General features: G+C 41.3%; 1 long non-coding RNA gene across 1 annotated transcript; it reads left to right on the top strand.

The window, feature by feature from the left end:
• The first annotated feature begins 734 nt into the window (after window positions 1–734).
• LOC118843562 lies at window positions 735–14,717 on the top strand. Its single transcript, XR_005009922.1, has 3 exons — window positions 735–841; window positions 3,429–3,495; window positions 14,580–14,717. It is a non-coding gene; the product is annotated as an uncharacterized LOC118843562 (long non-coding RNA).
• Window positions 14,718–24,090: the final 9,373 nt, after the last annotated feature.

The following is a 24,090-nucleotide window of genomic DNA, read 5'->3' as shown; positions in this document are numbered from 1 at the left end:
TAGCTGAACTCCGAATGAGCTCCTTTTTAGACTTTGCCTGTTAGTTTGGCCTTTTATTTACTCACCCACCCCCTTTTTTCCTTTTCCCTTTCTCTACTCCCTTTTTCTCTTCTCCTTTTCCGTCCTCTCCATCTTTTTCTTCTTCTCTGTCTCTGTCTGTCTGTCTGTCAGTCTCTCTTTCTCTCTCTCTCTCTCTCTCTCTCTCTCTCTCTCTCTCTCACACACACACACACACACACACACACACACACACCTGGTGTAAGTATAATCTGACCTCCGTTTATCAGGGTGTTATGCCCTTTGCTCTTTCTCATTTAAGTTAATTATTTCGTACTTGATCGTGACACTGAGGGGAGCAGGAGCCCCCGCCCACATGTGCTTCCCGCCAAGGGTTAAATTGTAAACAGGGCTCTTTGATTTGCCCGGGAATTGGGGTGTCAGTGGTGCTGGAGAGGACGTCCCCTCCCCCTTTGCTGCACATGCTAATAACTAATTCTATTTATTGGATCGATTCTTTTTAGACTTTATGCAGAAACTCTGTTTCTAAGATTTTAAAGCGATAGGCCAGAGGAAGGCAGAGATTTGGGGGTGTGGGGAAGAATTCTGTATAAAAGGGGACGCTGCCTTTGCAAGACTTGGGCCCTGCATAGAGCTTTGGTTTGCTTAATTAATGCAGTGCATCGAGAGCTGTTCGTATTTATTTTACTTTTTTTTTTTTTTTTTGGCGAGTGGTGGAGGGGGTTTGAACAAAATTCTGAAAATCGAGAAAAAGGAGCGAGGAGTGAAAACCATTGTTGGATGCACTTGGTTTTAACCTCGACAGCGCCACCTTTCGGCAAAGGTCAGTTTAAATTGATGCGTGTCCAGTTTTGTTGATTCAAGGAAAAAGCTGGTGTGTGGGTCGGGAGCCTTGGAGCGGATAGGGGAAGGGTCTGAGGAAGTTGTTGAGGGAAGGAATCGGGAGGGTGGTTCTACGGCGGCTTTCTCTGGGCCCAAGAGTGCCTCCCTGCCCGTCACCCATTTCTCCAATCCCCTCAACGCTTTGTTGTCAGAGGTGGGGACTGGCCGAAAGACCCCTTTCGATTCCTGCGTGTGATCCCTAGGCTGAGATGTAGCTGGGACCCAAACCTTTAAAACTGCCAACCCTGATTTCTAGCGCACTTTATGGCAATATCAATAGAATTAAAGTTACTTGTAATTCAGTGATAAATGAGATGTCTTGAGTAAGTAAGATTAAGTGCAGTGCTATAAAGTTGTTTATCTGAAAAGTAATTCTCAGAAACCTGACTTCTGACACTTAGTCATATATTAAACCAGCTTCTTTGAACATTGCACTTCAGAACGGTCTCACCCACCCCACAACATACTTTGCTATTTATAACAGGGCCTTGGGTGTCACTCACTCTGCAGGACTGTGGTAGGCCTTTTGGCATTTTCACTGGTAGTAGCCAGAGCCATGTGGGGACCGGTAGGGGACTCCCCCAAATGATTTGAGATCTATAGAAATTATCCACCTGAAATTCTCCACTTTCAGAATTTCCTGGACTACTGTGTACCTTCCCCTGTTCTGGCTTCTCTCCATTTAGCAGGGTTGTTATCCAATAGTACTTTGTGAGGAGGAATGAACTGTGTTTATTAATTTGTCATTAGCCCCATATCTACGCAATCAAATAGCCCTCCCCCTGCCTTACTTTCTTATTGGTAAAGATTTTATACCCGGTAAACTGAAAGGCTCGTATCATGTGACTAAAAGGTAAGATTTATTTCTTCCATTTAGGCTTTCCCTAAATAAGATAAATATGGCATGTCCTTTAGCATCTTCACATGGTAGTGCTACAATTTTCAGCGGCTTTATTTTTTTGGCCCAAATGTGCTCATTTATCTCTTTATCTGAAATGATCTAAGTCTCTTTACTGGTAATGTTGATACCGTTTACAATTGTTCACTATAGGATTTTTTTTTGATAAGAGTTTGAAGAAATTATTCTCATTCCATTAAATGGTTGGGAGAGGCATTATATAAGGTAGCTACACATACAAACTCCTGAGTTTCCTGAGTAAACTCTGTTGAAGACAAAGAAGAATCAACATTCTATGGACCCTCACAAATGCTGCTGTCAGCAGTTGCTGTAAATTAAAGCCAAAGACTCTCCATGTGTCGACGTGGAGTATTAGAAGCAGTACCTGTACCATTTCATGACTTGGCTTACTGTTGGGTACCACTGTTACATGATCACGTATGCCCCTCTCATTTGTACAGCTTCCTTAAGACAAAGGTGACCTCATTGACAGCTTTTAGATGTCCCAGGAGTGGCTCATTCCTATAATGGGCATTTTCATCTTTTGCAGTTTCTGAGTTCATAATTCAGTTTTTTCATGAGGGATATCTAAACATTTACAGACCCTTAATAGCAGGGTTTCTTTTGTGACAATTGAATCCTGTCATTTTAATTAGCACTATTCAGCCTTCAGATTTTCCAGCCGATAACAGGCCAAATTTCCTTAGGCTTCCTTTGCCTAATACTTCTTTCCCCATCTATCCATGCTAATCTCATCCAAGTATAATATGATCTGCAACCCCCACCTCTGCCCTCTTATTGTTCTCTTGCTATCTGTACTATAGGGATCTCTGTTGAATAAAATTCCTTAATTGAGAATACCGTGGACTTGACCTCCATGACCAATTCATACCAATATGGTTTAACTTTGTGAAATCAGTGTATATTTACTGCAGGAGATTGGGGACAGCTTGCTTTCCTGGAGCATATGTAAATGCAAAACCTTGATATCTGAATACACAATAGTGATTTCAAATAAGTACACACAGTAAAGTTCAATGCAAAAAACTATTTGTAACCAAAGTTATAAAGATTAGCACAGGATTCAGGATGACAAGATATATGGACTTGGATCTAACTTATGAGAACTGGCAGATAGATAGGTAGATAGATAGATAGATAGATAGATAGATAGATGCAAAGGACAGTGAGCAATGAATTATGAAATTGAGTAGACCCCCTACAACCTTTGTTTATCTAGCTTCTGGTTTTATGGCAGTGAACTAAACACTGCTCCCTAAATTTAACTATGAAACCAATGGAATTGATTTGCAAAAGAATTGTTCAAAGTAACTGATAGCTCTGGCTAAGCTGCTCTTAGGTACAGTGTTAGATAAATCCTTTTAACAGTCTTCAGATCAGTTAGCAGGGTAAGTAAATCACAAATCACTGTTAGCAGATTCATGGAAGAAAATTAATAGAATCAGACGCGATAATCTGATAAGGGTGGAATTGCTGGGGAAACAGTCTTGCCTCATATTTGAGGATGTGAAACAACGGTCTGATTACTCCAAGTCGTTATGAATAGGTGAATTATGGGCTAAGTAATCATCAGAGTAATTCACCATTTATTAATTCTTTTCTCTTTAAGCTGTTCCCGGTTGCAAGTTGAAGCCTCTTTCCCTTTGAAGACACATCCTTTATAATTTTTATTAGAGGTAATTTATTATTTGCATTACCTGTATTTACTTCATAATGGAACATTTTGCATTCAAATTTATGTAATGCATTATGCTTGAGAATATATTTCTGCCTTATTAGCATAAATAGTCACTTACCTCGTGAATTACTAACAAAGTTTATCTTAAAATATAGAGTTTTTTTATTAAGTGGAACACAAACATATGTACCATAAATTCTGATTTTCATGTGCAGTTCGAGCTGGAAAAGGCAGGAGAGAGGTTGTAGGGATGAGGCGAAATCAAGAAGAATTTGTTTGGAGAGGGATGCTGTGTGCATGGCCTTCCCCCTCCCACCTTGGTGCTGGGGACCTGGGTGGGTTTGGGGGTGCATACTCTGTTGTGAATCCTAAAATACTCAACTAGATGATGGTCTTACTGGTCTAAGTTTGAATTGCAGTGAATGCCATGTGTTTGGGGAACCTGTGAGTCCTGGGGAAAATTCAATAGCATTGGTGAATTAGAGGAGAGGGGAAGAATATTTTTTTCAGGGGCTAGACTCATACTGGTGAGACCCAGGTGTTCAGTATAGAATAAAATATGTTTTTCTGTTTATTTATCACAGCGGTGCCAAAACTCTGAATCATTACCAAGTGAGAATCCTTGGTGAGGGATATACTCCATCCCTTTATTTTTCTCTCAAGGCATTGGGAACACTACTGCTTGACCTGTACTGGTTATGGGATTCTCACCTTACTTCCTACTTCCTCTCCCTCCCCTGCCATGCTGTATGTTTCTAGTTTTGGAGGTTTTGCTACATCTGCAGAGTTCTGCCTTCTGACCGTCCACAGTCTCCTTTTATGCCTTCTGATGGTAGTGAGGACTGTCCTGTGATTTTTTTCCCAATTAGTGTCTCATCTCGTTTCCTTTTTCCATTGCTACACTGTTCCAGTTTAGTGCTCCCAGAAATGATGATATTAACAACTCAACTGTACCCTCCTACTGCACTGAGTATTGGAAAGGGTGGGCATACCCCAGACTCCTCTCCCTGCTGAGAGACAGGCCAAGGCCCAGAATGAATGCAAATGTAAGTGTAAGACAGACGGACAGACACTTGATTTGGGGCAGGGTTGCTGCATTTTGCATCATCTGGGCAAGATAATAGTGGACAAACATGTCAGAGTTAATTTTAGCAGCCATGGAATCCCCATCATTGGCTGGGGGAAATACCTTATATTATGGAGAAGAACAACTACAGTGTAGTCTGAGAAGGGAAGGGTAATTTATCAAGGGTAGGCAGTTTGGGACTCCGTGCATGTTTAGGAGGGAATGACTCTTGATTCAGTTCAATCTAGACTTTTGAGAGGACGCTCTACTGACATCAGTTCAAATAACGGCAGGTATTGCCATTATGCTCCGCTCTCTAGAGTGTATTTGCTTTGGGCCTTGGTTCAGCAAAACATGCATAGCAGCAATCTCATTGTAATAATTATAACAAACTGTTTCTATACAGGCAAAGTAGAGAATTGGCCGTCCAGGAAATTCTAGACAGAGAAATCTCAAAAAAACTCTTATTGAAGAAGAAAATAGGTTTTCTTTTCCTCTTAACTAAATGATCCAGAATCTTTGACAATGTCTTTCTGATTATTGAGAGCCATAAATAGCCTAGCCAGATGTCTGAGGTTCCAAAGGAGACTTTTCAACCTGAAATATTCCATTTTGGTTGTCAATGTAGACCTAGCTCATTAGAGCATCTTCAGGGAAGTCATTTGCTTTGTGTAGTGTTGGGATATGGGGTGGGGGGGCAGAGTGGAGGAAGGAGGAAGGGAGACGTAATACCTGTCTTCACATATCTGAAGGGCTCTCATGTGGAAGAGAGATTAGGCACGTTCTGCTGAGCCCCAGAGGGTGAGAACTAGGAAGGATAGAGGGAAAAGACACATTTTGGCTTGATGAAAGGAATAACTTCCTCACTATCAGAACTGACCCAAAGTAGAAGAAGGTGGCTTTGGAGTCAGTGTGTTCCCCATTTTGGGGGGAGGTGGTTCTTTAAGCAGGGAATAAATATCCATTTACCAGGGAAGGGTTGGACTAGATGACTTAACTCCTTTAGATTTCATGATTGGGTAATTTAGTAAACCTCAGGTAACTTCTACTGGTGAAAAACTTGTTTTTCTTTCCTTTTCCTTTCTTTTCTTTAGTTAGATGACTTCATCCAGAATATGTGGCTATGTCTCTCAGATTAATTAGCTCTGTAGGTCACTAAGTCTTTTGAACTAAGGCTTTTGAACCTGAAATGTTTTCATTTAGCTGTCTACACAGGCCAATTAATCAGTTTCTAAATCACTTTGCTTTAGGTGAGGTTGATACAATTAGTGCCTGTCACAAGCAGGTTCATAGTAGAATTATTCCACTTCTTACCTGTGTAAACCTAGGGATTTCCAGAACCCACTTCCACTGTTTAAAATTAAAAACAAAAAATAACAACTTGGAGAAAAATACCAAGTCACTGCTACCACACAGCCCTGAGATTTCTCTGTGAGTCTACAGGGGCTTCTTTGTGAAAGTTTTTTTTTTCTTTTTTAAATTTATTTTTTTCTAGGTCAGCAAGCCTTTTCACCTATGGGCAAAACCAAGGCAAAGAGTGTGTGTGCTCAACATAAGTTTGGAAAATCATGTCCCCTGTGTGTTATCATCTCCCAGAGACTCTGAGTGTTCACCAGAACTCATGAGCCTTGCCTTAGTCCAAAATAAATAATTGCGAGGCAGGGCTGTATGGAAAGCAGAAGGCATTGGTTTTTATTTATTTATTGCTTTGAAAGATGTACATTTGCAGAAAGGAATTATATTCCTCATTCCTCCTTACTACCAGTGCACCCCAGGTGACTCTGTTCCTAGCCAGCCTTCTCATAATCTAGTTTTGTTGGTGGGAGGGTTCGATCTGAAACCTTGGTTCCACATGCTGATTAGACGGTGTATTGTATCACATGGCGACTGAAGGAAAGTGAATTCTCTCTTAAGTCTTTGTTGATGCATCCAGAAGGAAGGATGTGATGGGCGCCCTCTACTCCGTCTTGGTCATACCCCAACTGGAGTCCCAGCATGAGTTCTGAGTGTTGAATTTTAGGAAAGATGCTGACAAATTGCACATAGCCAGAATAGAGAACTCAGGATGCTGAGAGGAATAGTTAAAGAAACCAGGGATGTTTATCCTGGAGGAGAGAAAGCTTAATATATAACAGCTATCTTCATCTTATGATAGGTCTCACTTTCCTCCAATGGTAATAATAATCTTTGCATGATCTTCTTCAAGGGGTTATTGAGAGAGAAATGTTTTCAAGCCTTAATCACATTATAGAAATGTGAATTATCATTATTAGCATTTTATGGTGTTGAAGAGTACTGTGCTTGTAGTCAGGAATGACCTGTGAATCTTGCCCAGGCCTCTCTGCTCTGGAACTATGGGGCCAAACCATCATAATAGTTATAATAGTAAGTTCTTTGTATTCAGGGCCTTAATGCTTACAAAGCAGTTTTCCTCACAATAATTCAATGAGTTAGTGTAGGGGTTATGATGCCCATTTTACAGATAGGAAACTGAGGTTCTTTGAGGGACTGTGAGCTCCCCCAGGGCAGGGGCTGTTTCATTTACATCTTTGTATTCCCAGTGCTTGTCACAGGTGCTTAATAAATGCTTATGGAGTGATCAGTTGGTTAAATGATTTGCCCACATCTGAGGCAGTAATTAGGGCTCGAGCCATTTGACTCCAAGTCCAACACTCTTGCCATTATGTGATACTGTCTCTCTGAGCCTCAGGCTCCTCATCTGAAAAATGGGGAGAAGGAAATAAGTATTTATCTTGTGCTTATGCTGTATCAAACACTGTGCTACAGCCCTTTACAAACATCTCATTTGCTCACTGAAACACTGAAGAAATACCTATATGATACGTTTAACCATGTTTTTTCGTGAGGATCCGGTGAGGTAACACGTATAAAGTACATTATACAAAAGCCAGTTCTCATCGTCACTAGTGTCATCACACTTACATGTAGCTCAATCGTCCTGTTTCTCAGCAGAGATGGTCCTTATGTCTTTCATTAATCAACCTACCTCATGTCTCTGATTCAGCCTTTGCGATTGAATCTCTCCTTCCCGTGAAGGGACAGGACGTGATGGAGCGAATGATCCGTGTTTCTAGGAACTCATCAGGCCACTGAAACATCTCCCTTCTCTGAACCAATGGGGCCCCTCCCCACCCCTACTCACACCTTGAGTCTTCAGGCCACACATCAGTGTAGCCTCCTAGAAAGGTGATGGCTGAATCTTTCAGTCGTGGTCACTGCTGTGTCCACACTGACACAGTCTCGATTTTCAAATTCTCAGCTAAAAGCTCTTGTTTGCTTGGAGAGAAATTGGATGTAAGATTTCAGTTTTTGCCTTTTCGTAGTCAAGTCTGTAAACCCCTGCTGCATGTAGGTGTGGGTCTCTGAGATGGTGTTATTGAAAGAGGAAGATCACAGTAGCAAAGGCTCAGGAAAGAGCAGGGATGATCTATTACTGGCTGGTAAGACTGAGGCTCAGTCCATCTGGCCACTTCACAAACAAAGAGGGGAGTTCCCTGCCCTTCAAAGCTGGCCTCACACTGCCCCCCCCCCACCATTGGATTTCTGCCAATAGAACTCTTCTGTTGGAAACTTCTCCAGAGAGAGGATTCAGCAATATTGGGCAAACAGGCCCATGCGAAAATGGTATCATGGCAAATGAATAAAACAAAGCTTTTGAAATTAGTCAGTATTCTTTTTTTGAAACAGCTTTTGAGATTTGGGATTTCTATCTGCTGTTATGAAATTGACTCTTGCGGTAGGGAAACATGTATTTGCCGGCTCTCTTTCACCTTCTAAACTTTAACATACACAGACAGCCTTTTAGTGTGTGCAGCAAAACGAATTTATTTCCTTTTACTTAGGACTAAGGATAACTGATCAGGAGAGCCTTGGATTCAGTGTCAGGGGACCTGTCATGGGTTCTAGGCCTTGCAGTGTCACTAATTAGATGTGTAATCTTTGGCAGTCTTTTCCCTCTCTGTCAGCTTCACTTTCCTGTTCCATGAAATGGGGTGGAGTTGGGGGCTGGTGTTGGACTGAGATTCCTGAATCTGCTACTTGGACAAGTCATGAAACTTTCTGTCTTCAGTATCTCATCTGTGAACACTAAGGTTACTTCTAACTGAAATATTCCATGACCCATCCAAGAGTGCCAAGATTCCAAGATTGTCACCCTTTTCCTTTCCTCCTTTCCCCCAAAATGTTCTCTCTCTCTCTACACACACACACACACACACACACTGAAGTTTTTTAAGAGCCAGAGCTTGGTAAACACATAGGATCACAGATTTAGAGCCATAATCAATCTGCCAATAAGTCAACACACATTAAGTACCTAAAGAAGTTTAGAAACAATCTAGGCCAAACCCCTTGTTTTCCTGAGGAGCCGACTGAGGTTTAGGGTAGAAATCACTTGTGCAGAGTCATACAACTAGCAAAATGCAGAATCAAGACTCAACCCTCTATTTTCTGATGTTAGGTTCCAAGCTCTTTCCACTTCATTCTTCTACCATCCACTTAAAGTTTCCTCCACCTTGGAACTAGATCATTATGACATGTTTAATCTGAATATAAAGGCTGTTATTCCCAAACTCCTGAAGTCGATTTCTCATTGGCTTTTAGAATCAGCCATGTCAATCAGTTTGCCCACCTTCTCCTTTAATAGCATGGGATATGCCCACTCCCTGGGCATATCTAGTTGTCTGCCCAGCATGGATGCTAGGGCCAAACCCTGTCTAGTCTATTCTAAGACTGCCAATAGAATCACAGCATCATAGACTAGCACCAGAAGGCACCTCAGAAGCCAATGCCTTCATTTTACGAGTAAGGAAACTCAAATCTGGGGAGGTTATGACTCGCCAAAGGTCATTTATCTAAGCAAAGTGGATGTGAACCCAAGTTGCTGGGTTCCAGAGCCTGGGTTCTTTCTCTCAATCCTCTTTCAGTACGATTGTTCAGAGGATTTGAGAAAAAAAGAGAGAATTAGACAAGCTTACACAACTTTGCCCATAGACTCAAATCAATTCAGCTTTCAGTTTGAGGATTGTAGAAACAATATCACGATGGCATGATTCAGTTTAGAGCACTGAACAATCAATAGAAGCATGTGGTGGAATTAGTTCCTGTGGGATCAACCTCTAGGAATCTGGGTGCCTATATGGATGGATGTAAGATATCTGACCTTGGGCACAATTGTCTCATTGCTGAAAAGCTACTGTCCTGAGATTGTTGTCCAGTCATTTCAATTGTGTCCAACTCTTCGTGACCCCATTTTGGGGTTTTCGTGGCAATGAGACTGGAGGGGTTTGCCATTTCCTTCTCCAGCTCATTTTGCAAATGAGGAAACTGGAGCACACAGGGTTAAGTGATTTGTCCAGGGTCCCACAGCTAGTCAGTGTCTAGAGGTCTTCCTGACTCCAGGTCCAGGGCTCTATCTACTGAGCCACCCAGCTGCTCGACTATCCTGATAAGCAAGGCAATATACTAGATAAATGCTGGATTTGCAGTCAAAATTACTTAATTTGAATCCTGACTCAGAAACATCAGCTATATGACCTTTGGCAAGTCACTCAACTTTCCTAAGCCCAAGTTTCTTTATCTGTAAAATAATGATGATAGTAATAATCTCTACTTCTTGGTACTGTGAGGATCAGATGAGATAATGTGTAAGACTTCACAATCTTTAAAGTACTATTAAAATATTAATTGTTTTCTTATTTTTCTTCTTCTTCTACTTCTTCTTCTTCTCGTCCTTCTCCTCTTCTTCCTCCTCATTGTCCTCCTCCTCCTCATTCTTCTCCTTCTCCTCCTTCTCCTCCTCCTCATTTTCCTCCTCTTCCTCCTCCTATTCTTCCTTCTCCTCCTCTTCCTCCTCATCCTCCTCCTCATTTTCCTCCTCCTCTTTCTTCTCCTCATTCTCCTCCTCCTCATTCTTCTCCTTCTCCTTCTTCTCCTCATTCTCCTTCTCCTCATTTTCCTCCTCCTCTTTCTCTTCCTCTTCATTCTCTTCCTTCTCCTCTTCCTTTTTCTTCTCCTAATGATTAAAGTAATCCAAAAGTGCAGTGCATAGGATGGGAACCCTGTCCTTTACCCTGGGTTGTTGAACATTTTTATTAGTGACTCCAATAAAGGCATAGATATACTGATGAAATCTACAGGTGACTTAAATCTGGGAAGGGGTAGCTGATAAGTTAAATAGCAATCTAATAAGATGAATCTTTAAAGCATGGTACAGTGGTGGGAAAAGTTAACATGATCCTAGGCCACATTGAGAGACCTAGGATAAAAAGACAGTAGGGTATAATTCCCATTGGACTCTGCCCTGTTTGACTATATCTGGGATATTGACTTCAGTTAGGAAGGACATTAGCAAACTGTTGTAACTTATCTAGAGGAGAGCAATCTATAGGACAATTCAGGGACTGGAGATCATGGCAGCCAAGGATCAGCTGAATGCATTGGGGATGGCTAGACAGGAGAAGAAAAGACTTCCTTGGGGAGTTGAGAAATGGGGCCGCGAGATGATGGTGTTTGATAGTTTTATTCACGGGATTTGAAGGGCTGTCTTGTGGAGGAATGATTAGAATCTACAAAATCCAGTAGCCTGGGCCTTCATGCTGTTCCTCACACATGATGTTTCATCTCCTGACTCTGCCTTGATCATGCGCCATTCCACTTCCCCTCTCACCTCTGCTTCCTGATTTCCTTGGCTTTCTTTCAGCCTCTTCTGCCCTTCTTGGCCATTCCTCTTTCCCCAACACACACACCCCAGGCCTTCCCTCTACTCTTATTTATCATGTATATATCTTCTTTGTACATAGTTGCTTGTATACTGGCTGTCTCCCCTCCCCACCGAAGGATGGAGCTCCTTGAGAAAAGAGGCTTTTTTGGCCTTTTTTTGTATCTCCGGACATTAGCACAATCCCTGATACAGAATAGACACTTAATAAATGCTTATTGACTTGACTCATTGATCTGCTTGGACCCAGAATGCAGAACTAGGAAATGGAAGTTCAAGAGAGGTAGAGTTTAACCCAGTTTGGCATTAACAATTGGCATTTATAAAATGTTCTGAGGTCTATAAAACACTTGGAATAATTTTATTTGATCCTCACGAGAAACTTGTGTAGTCGGTATGATAAGCATTATTATGCCCATTTTACAGATGAAGTGATCAAGGTTTAGAGGGCTACAGTGCTTACCTAGCTAGTAAGTATAAGAGATAAGATTGAAACCTGGCCTTCCATTGACTCTTAGCCCAGAATTTTTTTTTCCCCACATCACTCTGACTCTCTTAAGGAAAAACAAAAACAAAAAATTCCCTAACAATCAAAGCTTTTTAAAAGTGGAATGGGCTATTGTAAGAGCTTGTGAGTTCTCTATCCTTGGAGGGCTTAAGGTTGTTGTTATTGCAGTTGTTTGTCCATTTTTGAAGAAGATCATGGCATCAGGGAGGTGAGCTGCCCTACTGGGGACACAAATGAAACTAGCCAGTTGGGAAACATAGCCCTTCCTTTCTTTCTTCCTTCCTTCTTTCCTTCCTTCCTTCTTTCCTTCCTTCCTTCTTTCCTTCCTTCCTTCCTTCCTTCCTTCTTTCCTTCCTTCCTTCCTTCCTACCTTCCTCCCTCTCTCTCTCCCTCCCTTCCTTCCTTTTTTCCTCCCTTCTCCCTCTCCCTCTCTCCCTCCCTCCTTTCCTTCCTTCCTTCCTTCCTTCTTTCCTTCCTTCCTTCCTTCCTTCCTTCCTTCCTTCCTTCCTTCTCTTTCTTCTTTTTCCTCTCCTTTCTCTCTTTTCTCTCTTTCCTCTCTATCTTCCCTTCCCTTTGTCCACATAGGGTATCATATCTTTACCTGTGGGTACTCTGCCCAAAGGAAGGTCTTCAGATAGAGACTGAATGGACACCTGCCGGGGATGGTTGCTCAGGCTCTGGTTGGACTAGATGACCTCTGAAGTTCCTTTCGAGCTCAGAGATCCTCCAGGTCTCTGACAAACAGATTCAAACTGAAACTCAGCATCAGAGAAGCAAAGGATTTCCTGTGAGCCAGCAGTCTCTGGTTTCTTTTTGTGTCATCTTCCTCTGAACCTGGGGAAAGAGATGTTCATACACTTGAAAATAAAGGGCTGATATGGTTCTGTCTGGGCCTTGTGAGGTCCATATTTAAGAAATTGACTGGGAAATAGGACTGGCCCATTTGATAGCCAGTGGCTGACCATGGCAGGTGGCATGGGTCCAGGGGAATACTTGGACAAGAAGTTGGAGGATAGAGTCTAGATCTGTGATATCATTTCTTAAGGATGGACCTTTGCAAAATAGAAGTGACTGAGCTGGTCTTTAGTGGTCCCTGCCTCTTCTCTTAGCCACTTCTCAGTCACAACAATAACAATATTAACAATAGGTGGCATTTATATGATGCTTTAAAGTTTGCGAAGAGCTTTATATGCGTGATCTCATTTGACCCTCACAATAACCCTGAGAGGTAGGTGCTGTTACTAAGGTGCATTTATTAAGTGCTTACTGTGTGTCAGATACTGTGCTAAATACTAGGGATACAAAGAAAAGTAAAAAACATAGTCCCTGCCCTCAAGGAGCTCACAGTCTTAATGAGGGAGACAACATGGAAACAACTTATACAGATAATTTCAGAGGGAAGGAGGAGAGGGACTAGTATTCGTATAGTATCTCCTATGTGCTAGGCACTGTGCTAAGCACTTTACAATACTAGATCCTCGTAACATCCCTGGGAGGTAGGTGCTGTTGTTATCCCCACTTCATAATTGAGAAAACTGAGGCAAACAGAAGTTAAATGACTTGCCCAGGGTGACCCAGCTAGTCAGTGTCTGAGACTGGATTTGAACTCAGGTCTTCCTGACTCCAGATTCAGTGTTCTTTCATCACCAAACAGTTTTGGTATGATTGTGAAAGACCTGCAGAAAGAGGTATTCTAGCTGACTGCCTCAGTTTCCTTTAAGGGAGGAAAGTGACCAGAAGAATCCATCCAGTGGGATGTAAAAAGACCTGAATGTTACCTCCACTCCTTGAATAAGTGCATTTTCAAAGATGATGCATAATGAGAAGATTTATATGAACTTAAACAAAGGGAACTAAGCAGAACCAGGAAAACCACATACCCAATGTTTCTAGCAACACAAAGAGAAAGAACAACAGTAAAAATTGAATGTTGTGCAATTAAAATGACCAAACTTGCCACCAAAAAAGAAATAAGAAAGTATATGTCCCTTCCTTTCAGAAGTGGGGGCTATGGGTATAGAACATATACCATTAAATTTGAATAACGTAAATTAATTTTCCAAATTGCTTCCCTACCCCCATCTTCTCTTTCTTATTTTTATTCATTCATCTATCTGTCTATCTATCTTTCCCTCTGTCTGTCTGTCTATCTATCTATCTGCCTACCTACCTATCTATTTATAACAGATGGTTCACTCTGATGGGATTTACTGGGAAATGAAGGTGCTATAGAAACAAAAGATAGAAATTAAAGTTAATTTTTTATAAAGATATTTAGAGAAGGCTAATGGCTAGTCTAAAGAAAAGCAATCCTAATAATGGACTCTGCAGCATTGATTAAGGGCAATTATAATGATAATAAATGGATGACCTATAAATATATATGTATATATGTGTATACACAATATGTAATATGTACAAGCTTATCTGTGTATAAAATATCTTTTCAAATTTATAGAACTTTACACATCTTTCTGCCTTTGATCTTCATTACAGTTCTGTGACATAGGGAATGTAAATTTTATTACACCTCATTTTATAGATGAAGAAATTGAGAGGTGGAGAGGCAAAATCATTCATTCACCTGAGGTCATACAGACGGAGTATTGGTGGCAGAGTCGGGTCTCAGTGGCTGCTAATCCAGTGTTCTCCCTATTAGATCAGCTTGTTTGGGGCAGCGGTCCTCCCTGGTGACCCTTAAATTATATCATGTAAACAGTTTTCCTTTCCATTTATTCATAAGCACATTCCCTGACTTTTCTGTTATAGAGCCTAATGGATGAACAAGTATGGGTGCAAACCAGTGAATTGGAAGGTTGTCTTGGTGTCTTGGTAAGAAGTATTGAACTCTTAATCAGAGGGGTCAGAAGACCTAGGTTCAGATCCCAGCTCTATACATAGCTGATGCCTGGCATATAGTAAGAACTGAATAAATACTTGTTGATTTGACTAGCTAAATGTGTTAAATCATTAAAGACATCACTCTCTGGTCTGGCTTCTTCATCTGTAAAATGAGAGATTAAACTAGGTTATCTTTATTCTCCTTATCACCTCCAAAGCCCTGTGCTTAACCTTTCATCATTCACCCCTCTACTTAATTTTGCAAGTGTTAGATACAGCCAAGCACAATAGACCAAGAGGGCTGCTGGCTCTGTGGCCAGAAAGACCTGGGTTTGACGTCTGCCTCTGATACGTACTAGCTGTGTGCTTAGGGTATACTGCTTCCTTTCTCGGGGTCTCAGGTAATTCTCTCTGACTATGAATTCAAGACCAGTTGCTGGATGAAGTTTTTACACATAGATGAAATCATAGGTCCTCCTCAGGAAAAAAGAAAAAGACCTGAAGAGTGAGGTAGTCACTATAAGCAATGCAATTTAAAATTGCTAGACATCTGGAATGTTGGAAAGAGGTGAATCCTCAAGTTGCTATCAATCCACTCTTCAACTGCATTAAAAACACACAAACAAAAACAATTTTGCATTGGCCTGAAGGAGATAATGTGTACCCTTGAGTATAAAAGAGTGGAGAAATCTGGTAGCATGATGAAATCTGTCAGCAAGTTTGCTCTAGACAAACCTAAGCTTTGACTTCTAACTTGTGAACAAAAGAAAAATTAAATCCTCTAATCCACAGTGAGAGAAAACTAGAACTGTTTTCACTGGGTTCCAGTAAGTAAGGTATTAGAAAAAATACCTACATTTATATTGTGCTTTACCATTTGCAAAGTGCTTTGCCCACAGTGAGCCTTCCAACACATCAGAGAGGGAGAGACCACAGGTGTCATTGTCTCCATTTTAAATATGAGGAATAGGAGGAATAAATGAAATGCCCTGTCCATGGTCCTGTAGAGTCAGAGGCAGAATTTGAGTCCAGATCTTCCTGACTTCCACGTCTAATGTTCTATTTACCGTGTTGCACCAACTCACAAGAAAATGGATTTGTGTATCTGTGTGGCAACAGAGCTCACCACAGTAAATGCCATCCCGAAGGAGAGACTTGATTTAATTTCTGACCATGTGCATGAAGGGTATTTTACTCTGTTTTGTTTTGTTTTTTTACAACCTACAGCCCAATCTCTGAGAAGGATAGTCTAGACCATGGGGAACATACTGCGCTAAGCCGTTTTTGTTTCAACCTAGGATGACAAAGGGAATCACTCTTTCACTGCCTCCCCAAGACATGGCAGAAGTCAGTACTCATCTGTCTCTCTGTAAAGTGGTGGAATAAGTAGTATTGATTAAACATCGTGAGGCCTGGGTCCATTTGGCTGTTCAGCCTCTTACATTTGTCTGTGTGCTCCATGGTCACTTTCAAAGGAGCTGACTGACTGTGATGGAATCCAATTCCCTGATCAAGGTATCAAAATGTACTTTCAGTTCTATTTATGGTTCTTCCATCTGCCATCTTGAAAAAAAATAGCAGCCACTGTGGTGGAAAAATGGAGTTTAGAAAAACCTGGATTCGAATCCTGGCTCAGCCTCTTATTGTTTGTGTGACCTTGGGTGGGTCATGTCACTTCTCTAAGAAAACCTCAGTTTCTTATCTAAAAAAAATTAGGGGCTTGATCTATGTGACTTCTATTGTGTCTTTCAGCTCTAAATCTATGTTCTTGAATTGCTCCAGTGCGTTATATTTCCTAGGAGTTTAAATGACTTGCAGAAGATTTGCTCCACTTGCAGTGGTTATAGAAATGAAGATTATCCTGATGATTCTAGTGTACAGCTCACTATTGTTTTCTGCTTGTTACTATCCAGGTGGCATCATGAGCAGAAAAGAGTCAGGCAACTCCTAGGCCCTGTATGAATGGTTGTGGTCCTAGCGGAGGGTAAGCTGCCCTCCTAACATGCTTTCAACATAGGCAGGACTGCATCATTTCCTGCCTCTTAGAGATAAGAACGCTGAAGCCCAGAAAGGCCTGATAATAACAAGTTAACATTTATGTAGACCTACTATGTGCCAGATGCTGTGCTTAGTTGTTTTACAAATATTATCTCTTGATTCTCACACCAACCCTGGGAGGGTAGGTGCCATTATCGTCCCCATTTTATAGATGAGCAAATTGAGACAGACTTGCCTTGGGTCACACAGCTAGTAAGAGTCTGAGGCCGAATTTGAATTCGGGTCTTCTCACTCCAGGTCCAACATTCTATCCATTATACCTCCTAGCTACAATGATAAAAATAAAACAAGGAATTTATATTTTATTGAGGATCTCTTGACCTGGCTTGTACATAGATTTCTAGGGGAATCTATGATTTTTTTCTTTATATTTTGATAATTATATTTCAATCCTTTATAGCCCTATGTATTTTATGCATTTAAAAACATGGTTCTAAGGAATTGGTAGACTTCACTGGATTACTGGAGGAGCCAGTGACGCAAAAGGTTCAAGAATTTCTGTTCTGTTGGAAGACAGATGGCCAAGAAGAAAGTCACACCATGAATAGTGTCTCATGGAGCAAAGGTCCTATACAGTGGTCATTGTCATTCTCCTCCCGCCATCCCTGTGTCCCAATCAGAGGGGGAGACACACACCGACTATCATTGAGTCGCAGACCACGTGAGGGACCCACTAGCCCTCTTACCTGGTCTGTTTTCAGCTTCCCCACCTCCAGATTGATCATGGTAGCTGAAGCCAAGGGTGATCATCTGCCTCCTCCAAACCTGTGGGCAGAAAGGTGATGAGGCTCACTATACCCTAAAGTTTTCAGACCGGTGAGAGAGCCATGGAGAGAAATGTATAGCTCTTTTTTCTCTGTTTCCTACCACTTTCCTATTGTTCCTTGGAGGAAGTTCTGAGGCTTAGAGAGAATGAGAGAAAAAAAAGAATGTGCACATACCAAAGTGACCTTTTTCTCCAACTGTTGTGCAGCACACAAAACTAATTAACAGTTTCTAATTGGGTTGAAGGCTGGTTGTAATCCGGAGAGTCGCTCTGTGAGGATGACACAGCCTACAGAGTTCCCGGTTGCTTCTTGCTCAGTGACTTCTGTATTAAATTTGCTTAGTTCACAGGTCACCAGCTGAGATTTCAGGCTGGTGGGTTTGCCAGCTGCACCTGGGCTGTGCAAGCCAAGCTGCTCTCTTCTGTCTCCTAGATCAGCATCCATCCTCGAACAGGATTCAGGAATCATGAGATGTCCAAGTTGGGAAGGACCTCAGAGGGCATTCAGGGCATCTCATCCAGTGTGTAGCTGGACAGGAGTCCCCTATGTGTACCATCATGTTAAGTGGCCATCAAGCCTCTGCTTGAAGACCTCCAATGTTGGGGGACCCATTGCCTCCCAAGGCAATTCGTTTAATTTTTTAAAAATTGTTAAGATGGTTTTCCTCATAGCGAGCTAAAATCAGCCCCTCTGCTTTCTCTTGCTCAGAGTTCTGCCCTCTGAGGTCAAACAGAAAAAGTCTAATCTCTTGTGCATATGTTAGCCCTTCCAGGTAGTTTTTTCCTTCTCTTTCTTAAAAATAAAACAAAACAATAATAATGCCTGACATTTTTACGTGCCAGGCACCGTGCTAAGTGTTTCAGAAATATTTCATTTGAACCTCACTATAACCTTGGGAGGTAAGTGCTATTTTATCCCCATTTTACAGATGAGATAATTGAGGCAAATAAGGTCATACATATAGTAAGTGTGTACGGCCAGATTTGAAGTCACATCCCAATGCTTTATTCACTAAGCCATCTAACTCTCCTTTTAGTTTAGTTGTTTTCTTACAAACATGGTTTACTCTGATAAAAGAAGAGGGAGGGATGGGTATTTTGGGAAATAAAGGTGATATAAAATCAAAAGATCAAATAAAAAATTTTTAAAATTATTTTGTCTTCTCTGGGCAAAACATCTCCAAGTTCTTCAGCCCATCCTCATATCATTTGGTCTTCAACAGCCTTGTCACCCTCCTCTGGATGTGCTCTAACTTTTCAATCCTCTTTGAAAAGTGTGAGATTTAGAATTAGACCCAGCCCTTGAGGTATAGTCATCCTGGATCTAGACAAGAGTGGAATACTATAGTACTGGGGTCATCCATTCCGAGAGATCCTGAGTCTGGGTTAGCTTCTAATGGTTCCCATATGGAGGAACTTTGGCATCTAATTTATGGATTCAGTTAAGATTGGGACTAATCCCAGCCTTATTGAGAGGCAATGTGGTATTTGAAAGGTAGGAAGGTGGAATGGAAAGTTAATTGAATTTGGAGACCGAGGACCTGGATTCAAATCCTAGGTTTATCTCTTAGGAAAATGGCTTTTCCTTCTCTATAACAGTTTGATAACCATTCTCTTTGCTCAGTGCTTCTCTTCCACATAACCCAAGATAGCGTCAGCTTTTTTGGCTGCTGTGTCTGTCTCAGGTGAAATGAGATTCTCCTGGCTCACCCCACAGGAACAGCGTCCTCACTTGAACATGAGTAAAAACAATAACCCAATGCTATAGCTGTCAGCAAAGTTGAGGATGTGGAGTGTTGAGCATACCAGTGGAGGCCTTAGTGAGAGGCATGGGAAGTGAATACTTCCTTGCTCTGAAAAGTTAACACGAGTTATCATGTATGCGGGGGTGTGTGTAGGGGCAGATGAACGTGAGGTTCACAGAAATATGTGGTTAGCTTCCTCCCACACCAGAAGAACCAAACTGACTAGGAAGGCTTGCTTTTTTCTTTCTTTCTTTCTTTTTTCTTTTTCTTTTTTTTGGGGGCAAAGGACTGTGTAGGCTGTGTAGACTGCACCTGCCTCTCTCTCCTCACTTATCTCAAGTTAGATGACGTGGGCTCAGATACTGGCTAATCCTGGGCAAATTACTCCTCCTCTGGATCTCAGTTTCCTTCTATGTCAAATGTAGGGGTGGGATATATGTAGGCTTAATTTTCTCATCTATTAAATACTTTAGACTAGATCGTGTCTAAAGTCCTTTCATACCCTAAATTTTACATTCCTTTGATCTTTCCTCCAAAGAAGAAGGGGCTATTCTAGTTCTAGGCCAGTCCTTAAGGTCTATGTGGTCTTGATAGGAGTTGGCCCAAAGTAACAGGTATAGTTATATTGACCCCGAGTCTGGCTTAGCTTCCAATGGTTCCCACATGGAGGAAACTTGGAGTCTAATGTATGAGTTAATTCCATTAAGATTGAGACTAATCCCAACTCTACTGAGAGGCAATGTGGTATTTGGAAGGTAGGATGGTGGAATGGAAAGTTAATTGAACTTGGAGACACAGGACCTGGATTCAAGTGCTAGGTCTATCTCTTGGAAAAAATGGCTTTTCCCTCTCTGGGTCTTAGGTCTCATGTCTATAAAATGAAGGAGCTGGATATGATGCTACCTAAGGTCCCTTCCAGCTTTATGTCACTAGGTATCTTTTCACCTTAATCATTATAATACTGTGTTAATACTTTCAGGATATGTGGTTTCCTCTTTTTGGGTCCTGTCTCCATTGATGCAGGCCATAGCCTATCTAGACCATAGTGGGTGGTTTTCATGGGCTATTTTAGAGAAAAACATCCTGTATTTGGAGTATCCAACTCTCTGGTCCTGATCATCTCTAAACTGAGGGAGGCTAGCCCTCTGATGACAGATACAGACTCCATTTGCTGAGTCTTTTCCAGTCTGATTGAATTCACTAGGGTTTGGAATACAGATTCATAAGTTTTCCAGAACCTAGGGTCAAGCTCTATGCTGTGATAAGTTGTCAAAGGAGGATTTGAGTGGAGTATTAAAAAACAAAAATAAACAAAAAACCTTATCTTTCGGTGGTAAGCCCTTTCATATACATGTTTCTTTTTATTTTGATGGTCACAACAGACTCCATAAGGGAGTCCATTTCATAGAAGAGAAAGCCAAGGCTTACAGAGGGGAAGTTACTTGCTCCAGGTCACAAAGCAACTTAGTAGAAAAGTTAGGCCTAGAAACTGGGTCCAGATTCCTCTGCACCACAGTGCATTTTACAATTCTGATGCATTGACCAAACATAGATGAGTTCTGAAAATGACAAAACAGATAAGGATGACAGAGAGGTCAGCACATCATGTACACAACCTTTAAACTGAAGTGGGAAAAGACTTTCTTTAGGAGGCCTGTTTTCAGTAGCCTGAGCATAAGCATGTACGAAGAACATGTTACATATGAGTCAAATACTTTCTGGCATTCTGGTGTGAATTCCCACAAAACACAGAGCTGGAAGTGCCCTTGGAAGGCTAGTCCAACCAAAGTGATTTTTCTAAAGCACAGGTCAGACCACATCACTCCCTTGCTCAATCAGTTCCAGTGGCTTCTGATTACCTCTCAAATCAAACATACACTCCTCTGTTTGGCATTTTAAAGCTCTTCTCCACTTGGTTCTAACTGAGTTCCTCAGCTTTCCTGTGCACTACTCCCTTTCACATATCCTAGAGTTCAGCCAAATTCACTTTCTTGTTGTTCACAACTCCATCTCCTATCTGAGCCTTTGCCCAAACTGTCTCCCCATGCCTTCTCACCTTCACTTCTTAGGATCCCTATTTTTCTCCAAAGCTCAGTTCAAGTACCACCTTCAACAGGAAGCCCTTCCCAATTCCCTTAGTGACTAGCACTCCCCCTAAATAATTACTGTGTTATTTAATGTCTATCCTGAATGTACTTCATGTACATATAGGTTGTCAGCATCTTGAGATCAGGAATTTTCACTTCTATCTTTGCATCCTTGGTGCTTAGCATAGCTCCTGACATACTGAGGGCACGTAACAAGTGTTTGTTCCTTGAATGATTAAATCTATCCTTGGAAGAAATTTCCTGATGCAACATATCAAGAAGTGAGTAGTGGTCCAATTTCAATTTGAAGTGGTCACCAGTGATGAGGAAATCCATTTCCATTCTATGGAAATAAAAAGTATGTACGATATACTGCCAATGAGTTGTCTTGCAAGTTAAGGCTTTCCCCTTTACTATAAGACCATAAATAAAAACTTATTTTATCCTTAAAAACAAATCACCTTTGGACAGCTATGATTGTTAGGAAGGTTTTCTCGACATTGAGCTGAAATTCACAACTTTCCTCCCTTGGTTCTAGTTCTGCATTCTAGGGAGCAAGCAGAACAAATCGAATCCTTAGTGTTTTAGTTAAAAACAATATTCCTAGTATATTAAATTATCCCTAGACACATAGAACATTTCAGTAGTAGGGCTTATTTTTGGGGAGGATCAGTGGGGGATAAGGGAATGCCTATCATGGAGGACCATTCCATATTGAATGTGAAGTATTTTTTGAAGATGTTAGAATTTACCCTGATATCACAGTACAGTGTTGTTTGTTATTCTCTGCATCTCTGGTATTAGGGCCAAATCTGGGAAGAAGTAACCCCTGGGGTTATAAATGGATCATGGGAGTTAGAGTGGGAAAAGATCCTTTAATCATACTTTCTCCTTTTACAGAGTTGGAAACTGAGGCCCAGAGAGGGGAAATATATATCCAATGTCATACAGAAAAGAAGTAGAGAGCCAGAATTTGAACCCAGGTTCTTTGACTCCAAAGCCAATGCTCTTTGCACTGAACTATAACCTAGATCTTTAGTAGATAGCTTTAGGAGTTGCTGTGGGTGAAAAAGTTGTTGTTCAGTCATTTATGACTCTCTGTGACCCCATTTTGGGTTTTCTTGGCAAAGATCTAGAATGGTTTGCCATTTACTTCTCCAACTCATTTTACAGATGAGGAAACTGAGGCAAATAGGGTTAAGCAACTCACCCTGGGTCCTACAGCTAGTAAGTGTCAGAGGCCATATTTGAACTCTGGAAGATGGGAGTCTTCCTGACTGCAGGCCCAGCACTTTATCTACTGTTCCACCTAGCTGTCCCAAGTAGGCAAAAAATAGCTGTCACCTACAGGACATACCCTCTCATGGTGAGTCACTCCTTTCAGCTGGTTATTTCCAATCATCTCCTTCCTTCTCCCACTCCCATTGAAGCCCTTCAACCTTTTCCAATGCCTTTTGTGCCCCAGATGTCAGATTGGAGATGGATGTTTGTCATGACTACAATTTATAGCAACAATGATATGTCACATATTCATAATAACAAATCTTTATAGAATTTTACATATTACATTACCTTATCTCACTGCAACTTTACAGCTACTCTCTGAGATAGATAATGTATGTTGTTACCCACATTTTCCCAAGGTGTGAACTCAAAGAAATTAACTGATTTGCTCAATGTCACAAAGGAAGTCCGTAGCCAAACCAGGATTCCAGCCCTGGCCGCTGAGTCTAGTTCCCAAGCTCTTTCTCCTACAGTATGTGAACACAGGCCTCGGGTTCAAGGCCAGGACTTTTTTTCACTACACCAGGGTGCCCAAATGTTAGAGTCATTTTCGCTACTGCACCACATGAAGCATACATTAGGAAATTTGCAAATAGCAGCTTGTTTTTTTTTCCTGGCAGAATCAATAAATTTGCATGATACATATTAAATGTTTAATTAAAACATGATGCTAGCACATTTGCACTAAGTTCTCAAAACACCTTGGAGGTGGGCCTGATAACCAGTGGTGCTTGTGCAGCTGCCAAGCGGGCCCCCGTCAATCTGCCGCCAGGCCCATCCACCGCAGTGGCTCCCTTTCTAGCCTGTGCTACTTTGCTGATATTAAAGCTGCTTAATTTAATTCCACCCTCCCTCTTTTCCCCCAATATGATCTGGCCTGCTTCAGAGGTGCTTTCTTCAGAGTGATTTTTAAGGATGTATAAACTCCGACCTTTAAGAACATAGCCACCATACTCCTTCCCACTTTAATGCTCTTTGTAATTCATCCTTTCCAATCCTCTAGCCAGGGGGTGAAAAAAAAATGTGGACTGTTCAGGGCCAGATGTGCCTTTGAGAAGCAATGGGAATCTAAAGAGCAATTTAAAACTTAAGGGTAAATCACTTGGAGACACATGGCTCTGTTTTCTCAGACTGAACTCTGAGAAAACCTTTCGAGTTAAAACAAACAAACAACTGCCTACATTCTTGGAATGAGTAAAATGACAAATAACCAAAAAGACAATGGAGAAATGCCCGATAGATGTAAGCAAGAATGATACCCGTGAAGACTGAGCATGGAATAAGAGTTATCAGCATTGTCATGGATGGATTAGAAAAGAAGGTATATTGGTCTCTACTGATAATGCAGATCAACAGTTCTGTTGTTACAATGATATTCTTCAGATGGTGAAAGATCCAGAGGAAGGCTTCCAGCATGCAGGATGGATCCTCTAATGATGGTTTAGAGGAAGACATTATCAATACACTTTGACCCAGAGATCCCATTGCTAGTATATAAC

Source organism: Trichosurus vulpecula, chromosome 3 (assembly GCF_011100635.1).
Source record: "Trichosurus vulpecula isolate mTriVul1 chromosome 3, mTriVul1.pri, whole genome shotgun sequence".
In the NCBI taxonomy this organism is placed as follows: domain Eukaryota; kingdom Metazoa; phylum Chordata; class Mammalia; order Diprotodontia; family Phalangeridae; genus Trichosurus; species Trichosurus vulpecula.
The sequence above is the reverse complement of the archived record's forward strand: the minus strand, read 5'-3'. Positions and strand labels throughout refer to the sequence as shown.